This window comes from Ranitomeya variabilis, chromosome 4 (assembly GCF_051348905.1).
Source record: "Ranitomeya variabilis isolate aRanVar5 chromosome 4, aRanVar5.hap1, whole genome shotgun sequence".
NCBI classification, from domain to species: domain Eukaryota; kingdom Metazoa; phylum Chordata; class Amphibia; order Anura; family Dendrobatidae; genus Ranitomeya; species Ranitomeya variabilis.
In genome coordinates this window covers 409,005,504-409,020,233 of record NC_135235.1, presented here as the reverse complement: position 1 = coordinate 409,020,233, position 14,730 = coordinate 409,005,504, and positions in this window count along the sequence as shown.

The window sequence follows — 14,730 nt, the reverse complement described above, 5'->3', positions numbered from 1 at the left end:
ATTAATCAAGAGGCATGCTGCTGCGTAGGTGCAGCCTAAATATTGTGATATGGCTGTATATTTACTTCACTCATCCCAATCTATATACAATCGCACACTGGAAAACATCACTCCTCAGCTTCTCTATATTTAGCCTTCTCCTGTAGTTATTGTAGTGCATCGCTCCTCAGCTACGCTATATACAGCCTCCATATGCAGTATATCGTTCCTTAGCTCCTTTGTTTAACAATATACAGCTTTCATATGTAGTATATTGCTCCTCATTTCCTCTATATACAGCCTCCATATGCAGTACATCGCTCCTTAGCTCCTCTGAATACAGCTTTCATATGTAGTACATTGCTCCTCAATTCCTCTATATACAGCCTCCATATGCAGTACATCGCTCCTTAGCTCCTCTGAATACAGCTTTCATATGTAGTACATTGCTCCTCAATTCCTCTATATACAGGCTCCATATGCAGTATATCACTCCTTAGCTCCTCTGTATACACCTTTTATATGTAGTACATTGCTCCTCAATTCCTCTATACACAGCCTCCATATGCAGTATATCACTCCTTAGCTCCTCTGTATACAGTTTTTATATGTAGTACATCGCTCCTCAGCTACGCTATTGCGGCGCCCCAGGGTCCTGGTCGTCGCAGTGGTATTGATTTCCTCTCGGGGAGAGTGATGCTACGTTTGGAGGCAAAGAAGGATAACTGCATCCAGGTATCACAAACATGCAACACATTTCACACTCCAGGCCACCAGGGGAAGCTCTTGCTCCTATTTATTAGGTCACTCCCCACATAGGTAAAACTGGTCGCCTGTAGGGAAAGTTACTCAGTTGCTGGCTGAGCTCCGCTCAGTTAGTTGGTCCCTGGCAGGGGTGGGATCCTGTCAGAGAATGAAGGAGAAGGACACAGAGCTGTGCATGCCCTCAGAGCTGCAGCTCCTAGAAAGAGACTCGCAGAAGGCAGAACTGTATTGCAGCGAGCGTGAAGGAAGTCGTAACAAAGGAGAGGATACCAGAAGGGAACCAGCCCTACACAGGCTGCCTCCTTCTGAGGCGCAGAAGCCCGGTAGCTGGAACACCGAGGGAGCAATGACTTTTATGCCTTGATCCAGAGACTGGCAGGACAGCTAATTTCACGTTACCTGTCCACCCTACACCCAGGAGGCACGGTGGCAACCTTTGGAGGCCGGGGCGTGCTAGAGTCCCTATAAACAGCCTCTAGCCATCAGTCATACGGGTTTGTCCTATCCTATATGGGGGACAGAGAGAAAGACACTACATCTGTGAGGACCTTATGTAAAGCCTTAGGCAGTAAGGAACTACAACACTGAAGCGCAAGGGAAGGCTACTGATTTCCACCTGGACAAGGGGACCCTGGACTTGCCTCCAAACTGGCTGGACTCTGCCTGCCTTGTGATCTGGTGCTCTGGACTGTGGATGCGGAAGTCTTCAGTAAAGGTAAAGAGACTGCAACCTTGTGTCCTCGTTCTTCTCTGCGCCTCTCATTATCTACCATCTACACACCGGGAAGCCCTGGGGATACACTTCATCTGTGGGAAGGTATACCATCTAGCTGCCATAACATCACCCCAGCGGACCCCTTAAAGCAGCGTCGGTCACCCTGACCGAATACCACAGGTGGCGTCACAAACATTCCCCTTAAAGACCTTTCCCTTTTACATTGATGTCCCAGGGCCACAGACCGGGTCAGCCACTGTGACATCCCCCTGTAAACCGTAGGACCCGGTACTGAGTACCCCGCTGCCCTGACTGGGCGATCCATTTTTGGCGTCACAAACAGGATCTACTAAACCCCTTAAATCGGGTCATGTGCGCCTAAAGACTGTGCCAGAACTGTTCTTAACCATGATTTATGCTAAAAGGCTGTGTGACTAATGAACTGTGATATACTGCCAAAAATTCCTGCCAAAACTGCCGCCATTACAGCGCCACGAGGAGCGCCGGAGAAGAAGGGCGTGCCATTGTGGGCGTGAACTGAGAAAAAAAAAAAATGGCCGCCCAGTCCAAATACCTCTGTACCTTGAGGACATGTCCGTCAGCAGCCAAAATCCGTCTCCTGATCCTAAATGGCAGGAGGAGACCAAGAAAAAGGAACCGCCTCCGGAGGAGAGAGCGGGAAAGAGAGCAGGACGGAGGGAGCAACATGGAGGATGCCATGACCAGCCACCCGGAACCAGAGCATGGGGTGGAAGCGGAGGACTCCCCCAGCTACCTGGAAAGACACCACAGCCAGGCATCACCAGTTGGCCCTGACTTCCTGCAGGCCGGAGTGGAGGAGCTCATCGACCGGCTCCTACAGATGCAGCTGAGCGCCAAGGCCACGTGTCAGGCGGCGCCCGCGGAAGACCCACCAGCTCCGCTGCCAGCACCGCTTTAGACTCCACCACCGACAGGACCGACCGGCACTGGAGACACCGCTGTGGCAGGTAAGGGCGCCCACCCTGCCCCGGTGACCGAGGAACTGTTAGTAGGCCCCGTAACAGCACCACCTCCTTGCGGGTCCAGCCGGCTCCAAAACCTTGAACCATGGGACCAGGTCACGGGGATGCAGAGCTTCATGAAGGCCCCGATAGCACCTACCAACTTGCCGGGTGAACTGTATGCGGAAAAGACAGTGTACCGCTGGGTCAACCCTGGACCCAACCTCATGGGGTTCCCTGAGACCACTAAGCAGGAGGGAGAAATCCTCGAGGTCCTGAGCTGGGATGAGTATCAGGGACAACTCGCCCACAAATGGGAGGCACAGGAGGAAGAACACCAGGCCCAGCGCAGAGCCTTTGATAAAAGAGATCTGCAGGCCAAGGCCCAGGCCCGCAAGGACCGCTCCGTTAACCAGGTGCCGCATAAGCAGGGCATAGTAGTGGCTTTTAAATTAACTGGAGGCTGGGGCTTCATCAAGGAACAGGGACTCTAGGCAGAGATCTTCGTAAACAGGAGGGACGTGGAGTCTCACTTGTGGGAAGGACACCCGGATAGGGATCTCTTTACCCAGGGGATCGTGTCACCTACACCAGGTACTTTGGCGGCAAAGGGTGGTTCGCTCTCAATGTCCCCAAACACAAAGACCCAGTCACTAAGCCATCTAGCACCAAGACACCAGCTGTGCCACCTCATGCAGTAACAGCGCCCCCTCGTGGTGGTGGCGGTACGCAAGGCCATGCCAGGGTCCTGCTGCATCGTGGTGGTGGCGGTACGGAAGGCCATGCCAGGGTCCTGCTGCATCGTGGTGGTGGCGGTACGGAAGGCCATGCCAGGGTCCTGCTGCATCATGGTGTCAGTGGAGGAGGTCTAAGCAGGAGCAGCGGTTGTCATGGTGGTGGCAGTGGGATGTCCAACTGCACTCGGCATGGTGGTGGTGCTGTAGTGGTGTTCGGCAGTGCTAGGAATTGAGGTGGCCATGCACCGGTATGCAGCAGAGGTCGGCATTGAGGTTAATCGTGACAGCGAAGGCACAGGTGGATATGCCGACACTGTCTGCTGGAAATACTGACTCTGCTGCATAGCCTGCACGTAAGCAGCATTGCAGGCCTGCATGACACTCAGCTGGAGATCAGGAGTAAGGTGTTCCGACATGCCCTGCTCAATTTGGTTAAAAAAATGATGTGCTGGCCTCTGGAGGTCAGCTTTCACTTGGTCAAGGCTCTTGGTGACCTCCTGGATACGTGCATTCAAGAGGTTATGTGAAATATCCATTCGGTCACACAAAGCCTTGATTGCGTCGTGTAAAACCGAGCTCAAGTGCAAAAACTCAGGCATGAGTGATCCGTCCGATGCCCTCTGCCGCTGCTGGGAAGAGCCCAAAAAAAAGGGGCAGTGGAAGAGGACTGCGAAAGGGGAAGACCTGATGGACCAGGGAAAATAAGACCTCACTTGCCTCCAGAGAAATTGAACCCCAAAGATATAGAAAGCCCCCAACAAATAATAACGGTGAGGCAAGAGGAAAACACAAACGTAGAGATGAACTAGATTCAGCAAAGTGAGGCCCACTAGTCTAGATAGACAGAAAATAGATAGTGGACTATGCGGTCAGCAGAAAACCCTACAAAAACATCCACGCTGAACATTCAAGAACCCGCACACCGACTGACGGTGCGGAGGGAGAATATCAGCCCCCTAGAGCTTCCAGCGAGCCAGAAAATCAAATATTAAGCAAGCTGGACAAAGACACTGAAAAATGCAAACGATCCAAATTATACAAAACGGACTTAGCTTTTCTTGCATGAGACAGACTGAAAAAAAACAGCAAAACATGGCAGAGATGCTTACCTGCCCAGGCCTCCAAACAAATGCACTATCAGGATGCAGTGGACCCATGTGGTGGAAAAAACACAGGTGCAGCATAACCGATGAGGCAGCCACTCACAACCTACCAAATGAGACAGACTGAAAGGAATCCGGAGGAGACCATATAGGTCTGGATACAACGATGCCAGGCAAGAGACTGAGTCCGGAGGAGACTTAAATAGGGAACACCCGCTGCTTAACGACACACCTGGAGCTCAGGCCTGCAACAAGACATGCCTAACACAATACCGTTAGTGACCACCAGAGGGAGCCCAGAAACACAGTTCACAACAGTACCCCCCCCTTGAGGAGGGGTCACCGAACCCTCACCAAGACCCCCAGGGCGATCAGGATGAGCAGCGTGAAAGGCATGAACCAAATCAGCCGCATGAACATCAGAGGCGACAACCCAGGAATTATCCTCCTGACCATAGCCTTTCCACTTAACTAAATACTGGAGTTTCCGTCTAGAGATACGAGAATCCAGAATCTTCTCCACCACGTACTCCAACTCGCCCTCAACCAAAACCGGGGCAGGAGGCTCAACAGCAGGAACCATAGGCACCACGTACCGCCGCAACAAGGACCTATGGTTCGTTGTTGGACCTATCGTTGTATCCAGACCTATATGGTCTCCTCCGGATTCCTTTCAGTCTGTCTCATGCAAGAAAAGCTAAGTCCGTTTTGTATAATTTGGATCGTTTTTTTTTTTTTAAGCGTTTAGAGCATGCTGAGATAACATGTGTTGAATCACCACAGTAGAAACACAACCCATTTTGACGTCTATGATTTTGTCGCTCGGCTCTGGTCAAAATTCTGTCACATTGCATAGAATCAGGTGACCGTTCAGACAGCACCGCCAAAGGATTAACAGATTTGCGCTCCCGCAAACGTCGATCAATTTGAATGGCCAGAGCCATTGAATCATTCAGACCTGTAGGGATAGGAAACCCCACCATCACATCTTTAATGGCTTCAGAAAGACCATTTCTGAAATTTGCGGCCAGTGCACACTCATTCCATTGAGTAAGCACGGACCATTTCCGAAATTTTTGACAATATACCTCAGCTTCGTCCTGACCCTGAGAGATAGCCAGCAACATCTTTTCAGCCTGATTTTCAAGATTAGGCTCCAATTATACAAAACGGACTTAGCTTTTCTTGCATGAGACAGACTGAAAGGAATCCGGAGGAGACCATATAGGTCTGGATACAACGATGCCAGGCAAGTCCGGAGAAGACTTTCAAAGGAACATGCCGAGAAGACAACCAAACCAAATCCCCAACATGAAGTCGGGGACCCACACCGCGGCGGCGGTTGGCAAAACGCTGGGCCTTGTCTTGTGACAATTTCAAATTGTCCACCACATGGTTCCAAATCCGCTGCAACCTATCCACCACAGAATCAACCCCAGGACAGTCAGAAGGTTCAACCTGGCCCGAGGAGAAACGAGGATGAAAACCAGAGATTTGGTGGCTAGGTCCTTTTGGTGGCCTTCCTTGTCGCGGGATGTGCGTTCTTTTGTGCAGTCCTGTGGGATTTGTGCTCGGGCTAAGCCTTGCTGTTCTCGTGCCAGCGGGTTGCTTTTGCCCTTGCCTATCCCGAAGAGGCCTTGGACGCACATTTCCATGCATTTCATTTCGGATCTTCCGGTATCTCGGAAGATGTCTGTCATCTGGGTGGTGTGCGATCGTTTTTCTAAAATGGTCCATTTGGTGCCCTTGCCTAAGTTGCCTTCCTCCTCTGATTTGGTTCCTTTGTTCTTTCAGAATGTGGTTCGTTTGCACGGCATCCCTGAGAATATTGTGTCTGACAGAGGATCCCAGTTTGTGTCCAGATTCTGGCGATCCTTTTGTGCTAAGATGGGTATTGATTTGTCTTTTTCGTCGGCTTTTCATCCTCAGACTAATGGCCAGACCGAGCGAACTAATCAGACGTTGGAGACTTATTTGAGATGTTTTGTTTCTGCTGATCAGAACGACTGGGTTACCTTTTTGCCACTGGCCGAGTTTGCCCTTAATAATCGGGCTAGTTCTGCCACTTTGGTTTCACCCTTTTTCTGCAACTCTGGTTTTCATCCTCGTTTCTCCTCGGGCCAGGTTGAACCTTCTGACTGTCCTGGGGTTGATTCTGTGGTGGATAGGTTGCAGCGGATTTGGAACCATGTGGTGGACAATTTGAAATTGTCACAAGACAAGGCCCAGCGTTTTGCCAACCGCCGCCGCGGTGTGGGTCCCCGACTTCGTGTTGGGGATTTGGTTTGGTTGTCTTCTCGGCATGTTCCTTTGAAAGTCTCTTCTCCTAAGTTCAAGCCTCGCTTTATCGGTCCTTATAAGATTTTGGAAATCCTTAACCCGGTGTCTTTTCGCTTGGACCTTCCAGCGTCATTTGCTATTCATAATGTGTTCCATAGGTCCTTGTTGCGGCGGTACGTGGTGCCTATGGTTCCTGCTGTTGAGCCTCCTGCCCCGGTTTTGGTTGAGGGCGAGTTGGAGTACGTGGTGGAGAAGATTCTGGATTCTCGTATCTCTAGACGGAAACTCCAGTATTTAGTTAAGTGGAAAGGCTATGGTCAGGAGGATAATTCCTGGGTTGTCGCCTCTGATGTTCATGCGGCTGATTTGGTTCATGCCTTTCACGCTGCTCATCCTGATCGCCCTGGGGGTCTTGGTGAGGGTTCGGTGACCCCTCCTCAAGGGGGGGGGGTACTGTTGTGAACTGTGTTTCTGGGCTCCCTCTGGTGGTCACTAACGGTATTGTGTTAGGCATGTCTTGTTGCAGGCCTGAGCTCCAGCTGTGTCGTTAAGCAGCGGGTGTTCCCTATTTAAGTCTCCTCCAGACTCAGTCTCTTGCCTGGCATCGTTGTATCCAGACCTATATGGTCTCCTCCAGATTCCTTTCAGTCTGTCTCATGCAAGAAAAGCTAAGTCCGTTTTGTATAATTTGGATCGTTTGCATTTTTCAATGTCTTTGTCCAGCTTGCTTAATATTTGATTTTCTGGCTCGCTGGAAGCTCTAGGGGGCTGATATTCTCCCTCCGCACCGTCAGTCGGTGTGGGGGTTCTTGAATGTTCAGCGTGGATGTTTTTGTAGGGTTTTCTGCTGACCGCATAGTCCACTATCTATTTTCTGTCTATCTAGACTAGTGGGCCTCACTTTGCTGAATCTAGTTCATCTCTACGTTTGTGTTTTCCTCTTGCCTCACCGTTATTATTTGTTGGGGGCTTTCTATATCTTTGGGGTTCAATTTCTCTGGAGGCAAGTGAGGTCTTATTTTCCCTCTAGGGGTAGTCAGTTCTCCGGCTGGCTCGATACGTCTAGAACCAACGTAGGCACGTTCACCGGATGCTTCTAGTTGTGTGTGTTAGGATCAGGTATGCGGTTAGCCCAGTTTCCACCTCCCTAGAGCAGTATTTATGTTTTTGCTATCTTGCCGGAATATCAGAGGTCCTCTACCACTGGGATCATAACACGGTCCTTCATCGAATGCCAACGTGTTTTGACTTTGGCCACTGTTAAAAATAAAAACCCATAATGGTCAGAAAATGGACTTTTGGCCGTGCTCACACAACTGTGTGTGATGAGAGAAACTCCTGAGAGTTTATCTCATCACACACAGTTGTGTGAGCACAGCCAAGGTCTCTGCTGCTTCACACTGCAGTGCAATACTTACCAAATGCATTTCGGACCCGAGTCGGGGCGTTGTCCCAGCCATCCCACATCTCTTTGGCCACCTCATTCCATAGGCGCCGGATCGTGACGTTGTTTGAGTGCAGTGGATCCCGGGTGTCCCACAACGGGACTCGCTCCTGGACCAGGGAGATGAGGAGGTCATTTTCAATTAGGTCATCCTCCCGTTGTGGAACCTAAAAATTAAATAAAGTCATTAAAGTTTAGTGAATTAACATAAGGTAAAAAAAGAAAAAAGATGCTGAGAAATGGCATGAATAGGAAAGTCAACATACAAAAGGATTTCAGAAGAAAAAAGTTAAGAAATAGGAATGGAAAGAAAAGAAGATTCAAGAATATTAGACTGAGGATACAGTAAACAGTCAGCCTTGTATACGTACCCGCTGCCGTCTTTCCACCCGACCTTGAGTCCGCTGCTCCTGCCCAGTTTGTGCCGCAGTTGAAGAAGAGCTCTAAAAAATGAAAAATTAAAATTGTCACATGTGTAGATGTGAGAGTGAATACTTACCAATCTGACGAGGCAAGTACTCACCTCACTGACATGCTCGACTTCAGACTGCCCAGGACGAAACTCCTCATCAGAAGAAGAAGCAGTAGACATTCTGATGCATGCAGAAAGAAAGAAATGCAAGAAATTAGGACATGTAGAGACAGAAAATAGAAAATAAAGGCATTGGCTAGGATATACTCACATTGTTCAGGGTCTTGTTTTCCTCCAAGATGTAGCCTGTGTCTCGTCTGCTTCAGTGTCTGCTGAGTAGTGACCTGCAAATGTCCACTCCCTCCCTTTATCACCTTGTATGTGGTGGGTGGCTTATCAGTGTCTAGACATGTTTTTCTCTATTGAAACGCATGCGTTCACGAACGCAAGCAAACGCATGTGCTTGTAAACGCATGCGTTCATATAGACCGCAATGCGTTTTTTTGCCGCAATCCTTGCTCAATCGACCGCATGCGTTTCCAGGCGGCAAATTGACGCCTCTAAAAATTACTACATGTTGCATTTCACAAACGACGAAACGACGCATACGTCGTCAAACACGGCAAAACACGAAAAATTAAAAACGCATGCGTCCCTACTGTTAAATATAGGAATACACAACGCATGCGGATATATGCGGTAGAAACGCTGCGGACACAACCGCAAATTTGAAACCAGCCTTAGTAGGCACCTGTTCACACCTGGTCTCTGTTTGGAAGTGACGGTCAGTCTTTGATATTTGATAGGCTCTCTGACTGAGCACTCCACCTATCAGCCTATGGCAGTTTTAAGACGAAAACCAAGAAACACACTATATCCCAGGGACCACCAATTAAATATTCAAAATAACTAATTTTATTAGAGTCCACACAACACCAAAAGATTAAAAACAAGTCAAGCATACCCCATGTTGGGGTTAGTCCCCCTGTACATGAAAGCACCTAATGCACGCAGTCTGTTAGCAGGTAATATAATGCTAATAGCAATAACCCTTACTCCAATAGTACTGGCCACTGGTCAATGTGATCTAGGGGTTAAGATGTGTTACCAAAATATTGTTGTAGGAGTTTGCTATAGCCTGAGGGTATCATGACATTTGTATACAATAATAAGGCCTAGCAATGATGAAATTATCAATATATTTGATTATAACATAGTAGCGGCTGCTTCTTTTGAAAGCGAACTATTTATGCCCGCAATTAGGAACATATGATAAGCGCTGATAATCATATAGTAAAACACAAACAGTGGAGTTTATTATTTATAGTGGGAATTTGTGACTAATTTGTCTGATCAACTTACTCCTCTCATTTATGAATATACATTCTGAACATGGAAACGTATTGTGATCCCTGATTGGCAACTAACCTTGATACTCCCCATAATGTCAGACGCCAGGGGTGGCGCTTATCTATAGTGCTTCTTGGTTGAAAACTAGCCTCGACATTCCCCATGATGTCAGATGCCGGGGGCGACGCTTATCCATAGTGATCCCTGATTGACAACTAACTTGGACACTCCCCATGATGTCAGATGCCAGGGGCCAATCATAGTGATCCCTGATTGGCAACTAACCTTGACATTCTCTATGATGTCAGACACTGGCTTATCTATAATGTTTCCTGATTGGCAGCTAACCTCGCCACTCCCCATGATGTCAGACGCCGGGGCAGCGCTTATCCATAGTGATCCCTGTTTGACAACAAACTTTGACACTCCCCTTGATGTCAAACGCCGGGGGCGGGGCTTATTTATAGTGATCCCTGATTGGCAACTAACCTTGACATTCTCCATGATGTCAGATGCTGGGGTGGGGCTTATCTGTAATGTTTCCTGATTGGCAGCTAACCTCGCCACTCCACATGATGTCAGATGCCGGGGGCAGGGCTTAGCTATAATGTTTCCTGATTGGCAGCTAACCTCGCCACTCCCCATGATGTAAGACGCCGGGGCGTGGGCAGTCACTTTCTTTGACCTGGCACCTTGCCACTGCAGTGCCTTTTTTGACTTACGGGCAGGATTCGATTTTTCATACTTCCCAAATCTTTATATTAACTCCCCTGATGAATCCCCACCATTGGGGAAGAAAGGCGTAGGGAGTATTTAGCCCCATATCATTGGAGGTATCACTACAGGGTCCTCTTGGGCCCTGTCCTTGTTAGAACAGTAGTAATACTGGGGTGCGACAGGGAGTCTAGGAAATTATTACATACCGCTTATGTCTCTCTCCCCATATATATTCCCCTTTTTCTTGTGTAGAGCCATTTCTCGGCGAGGTACTTCCGGAAGGAGGCCGGGATCTTTTGTCTGTCAACAGTGGTGAGACCAAACCATTTTTTAATGCGCACTGGTTTGCACGAGCACTTTATTTGGCTTGTTTGTGATATTTGTCCTTTTAATAATTGATTAAAGGTTATGTTTTAATATTTGGGGACCCCTCCAGGCTGTATTTGTTTTTTAACCCCTGAGGGTACTTTGAATGGTAGTGAGAACCTCACACCATAGCTGACATCAGATTATAACATAGTACTCTAAGAGGATACACAGAGATATTATCAATAAGAAATGGTAATAATGATTATATATAGTGTCCCCCTATGTTACAGCATAAATACCGTATATACTCGTGTATAAGCCGAGTTTCTCAGTACATTTTTGTGTGCTAAAAACGCCCCCCCCTCTGCTTATACACGAGTCACGGTACAGAAAGCCGGCAGAGCAGTGGGTGCCAGGAGCCGGCGCTCACATCATACTCACCTACCTGCGCGCCGTCGGTGCTGGCACTGCATCTTGTTCCGGCCACCAGCGCCTGCAGCTCTTCCTGTGCTCAGCGGTCATGTGGTACCGCTCATTAAGGTGATGAAAATGGACGCGTCTCCACTCCTATTACCTTAATGAGCGGTACCACGTGACCGCTGAGCACAGAAAGAGCTGCAGGCAGGTGCAGTGCCAGCACCCAGGGCGTGCAGGTAGGTGAGTATATTTTATTTGGTGGTCCCTGGGATAAAATGTGTTTCTTGGTTTTCTTCTTGCATCATGTTCTGACACACTCCAGGTAGACCCCCTCATGCTGATTCTGGCTGATGGTGCCCTTCCGTTTCTTCAATTTTTACTATGGCAGTTTTAATCACAGCAGGATCCTACCTACCCGTATAAATAACTTTCATCATCACTCCCTGAGGAAGCAATGTGTGAAACGCGAGTAGGAGTGAGAGGTGGCAGCGGTGGCATTCACAGCATGAATTTAGGTCAGTAATTTAACCCTTCTATTTTCTTGGAATATTATACTTCATTCATGCCCGTATCTGCTTGAACTGCTATTCACACAGACCATTTTGATCTACCTTGTTTTCTTTTTATATTTATGGACGATTTATCGTTTACTCTGTAGTGCACTGCACGTTATATTATACTCAGTTGATGGATTAAAAATATTTTTCCTCCGCACTTTGTTTACCTTTTTGCTATAAATGTGATAGCTAAGTTTTATTGTGCACTTGCACTACATAAATACATAAACATTCATTTTTGGGCTATTACAAATCAGTGCTGCTGTTTATGGTGCTCTGCTTCCTCTTTTTAATCATATGCTTTTTTATTAGGTCTTGTAGTAGTTTTATGTTTTTTAATCAGTCCTGTCCAATGTTGGTGTTTCCAATAAAATTGTGTTATTGATTCAAAATTAATTCATCTCCGTTATATATATTTTTTCAAGTAGTTTTCTCTTGTGCATCTTATGTTTTGTCTTCTTGAATAGTGCTATATATAGCACATATCTATATGGTCATGTTTTGGGGATATTTTCCTTCTTATTTAGGTTAAAAATAACTGCCCATATAAGTGAAGGCTAGCAGCCTAGGAGAGGAATCACATTGGATAAGGTTCCCAGCAAAGAGGATCACCTTGTCGTTGGCTGGTGGGCATTCATGAGTTGGCCAATATACAGTATGTGCTACGTGTGGCACCCCAGGAGTCCGGATGCCACAATGGTATTGCCTTCCTCACGGGGGAGGAGATGTAATGCTTGGAAACAAGGAGGGATCCCTTAATCAGGTAATACTGACATGCAACACTGTTCTGACTCCAGGCCAGAAGGGGGAGCTCTAAACCCAGCTTCAGGGTAGCTTCCCTATTTATTCTGGCTGGAGGAGTTAGAGAGAGTCTGCTTGGGACAGTGAGAGGAGAGGAGGCAAAAGGAGAGGAGCCTGGGGTCTGGAGCTGCAAGTGGGCTCACCCCAGAGGAAAACGCTAAGAGACCGGACACCAGGGTCCGTGGTGATGTGGGAGTTGCAGACCCAGCCACTGAAACCGGAGGGTAGGAGATTGCAAGTCTCCTGTCCCATACAACACCTGCAGGTACCACAGCAAGTGAGGAACCTGGGGCTGCAAGAGAAAGGACAGTGCCCATGAATAGTTCAAGCTGTCAGCCATACAGATTGAGAATACAGACACTGAGAGGACTTGTGCAGAGCTTCAGGCAGCAAGGGTCAAATATACAGCGCAGAGGGAAGGCCTCCGAACTCACCTGGCTAAGTGGATCCCAAGCTGTTTCCAGGCTGCCCAGACCCCACCATCACCTGTTACCTGTACCCTGGACTGTACCTGAATTCTACCAGTAAAAGGTAAAGGAAACTGTTATCCCTGTGTCCTGCAATTATTTCCTGCACCCTCAGTCCTGCACCCAACCGTCAACCATCCCTCTTACCAGCTACACCGGGAGCCCTGGGGATCAAGCTCTACCTGCTCTAAGCTGCAAAACCATCAGCCCCAGAGGACCCCTTTAAGGAGCGTCGGCCACCCCTGGCCGAATACCTCATGTGGCATCACAAACTACATTAGACTTTACTCCCATTTTCATTAACCCGCTTTTACTGGAGCCCAGGGCCACAGACCGGGTCACGGCCATGGACCAGGTCACTGCCACCGTGACCACCCCTTTAAGAACAGAACCGGACAGGTACCGAGTATCCCATGGTCGTAGCTGGCACTCCACTACGTATGTTTTCTTTTTCCTATTTTTTAGAGCAGTAATGCAATTCCAATTTCATATATTTCATATTTGTGTGAGGTGACCACGGTGGTAGTCATGGCAAGGGGCTGTTGTTCTTTCACACCCTGGCACCTCACAAAGAAATTACAAAGTCCCATCTGCTGTGTCATGTGGGTGCAGTGCAAGTCACTCACTTTTAGGTTAGAGTCCTCCTCAGATTGTAGCATCCCCGTTTCCATCAGCATCACACAATGATTATCCAAGTTATTTTTCAACAACACAGCTTTACTCAGCCCATCCAGTTCGATCACAGACACCGCACAGTAACCCTCATTGAGTAAATATCCTTTCCTCTGTGCTGTCCTTAGTTCTCCTGAAATTCTTTGTTCTCGTACCGTACACTCCGGTACCGCAGCGTCATGACTTTCAGTCCCAAGGCCCTGGACTGCTGGGCTCCTCTTGAACTCCCCCCACACACAGTATAGTACAGCTCCCCCCCAAACACAGTATAGTACAGCTCCCCTGGCCCCCACACAGTACACACACACACACTATAATGCAGCCCCCACACTCACAATAACGCATACATATACACATACAATACTTACCTCTCGCTGCTCCTCCGCTGCTCCAGGCTCTGCTCCAATCTCATCAGCTCCACTGCTTGTTCAGCATGGTGCACGATGAAGTGACATCATCGCGCGCCCGCTGAGTAACAAGCAGAGGCAAAGTAATAGGAGAGGAAGCGTTACCTGACATGACACTCTCTCCTCCATCACTGCTTTCAACTGTATCGGCATCTATTATGATGATAAGTTGAATGCATGATGCGGGTGTCGACACCGGGCCTCATAGCAGCCGCATAGTGTGCTGCTATGAGCTGCATGCCACTGGCTGGGGGCCCTTGGAGGAGCCCTGATTCTGTGTTATCTATACGTACAGTCAAAAGAAAAGCTACCATATATACTCATGAATAAGCCGACCTGAGTATAAGCCAAGGCACCTAATTTTTCCACGAAAAACTGGAAACACGTATTGACTCGACTATAAGCCGCGTATGCATTGTCCCCGCATCCCTATCCTGGTATGCATGGTTCCTCATCCCCATCCTTGTCTGCGTGGTTCCCCATCCCAGTCCTTGTATGCATGGCTCTCCATCCCTGTCCTTGTCTGCATAACTCCCCATCCCTGTCCTTGTATGCATGGCTCCCCATCCCTGTCCTTGTTTGCATGGCTCCCATCCCCATCCTTGTATACATGGC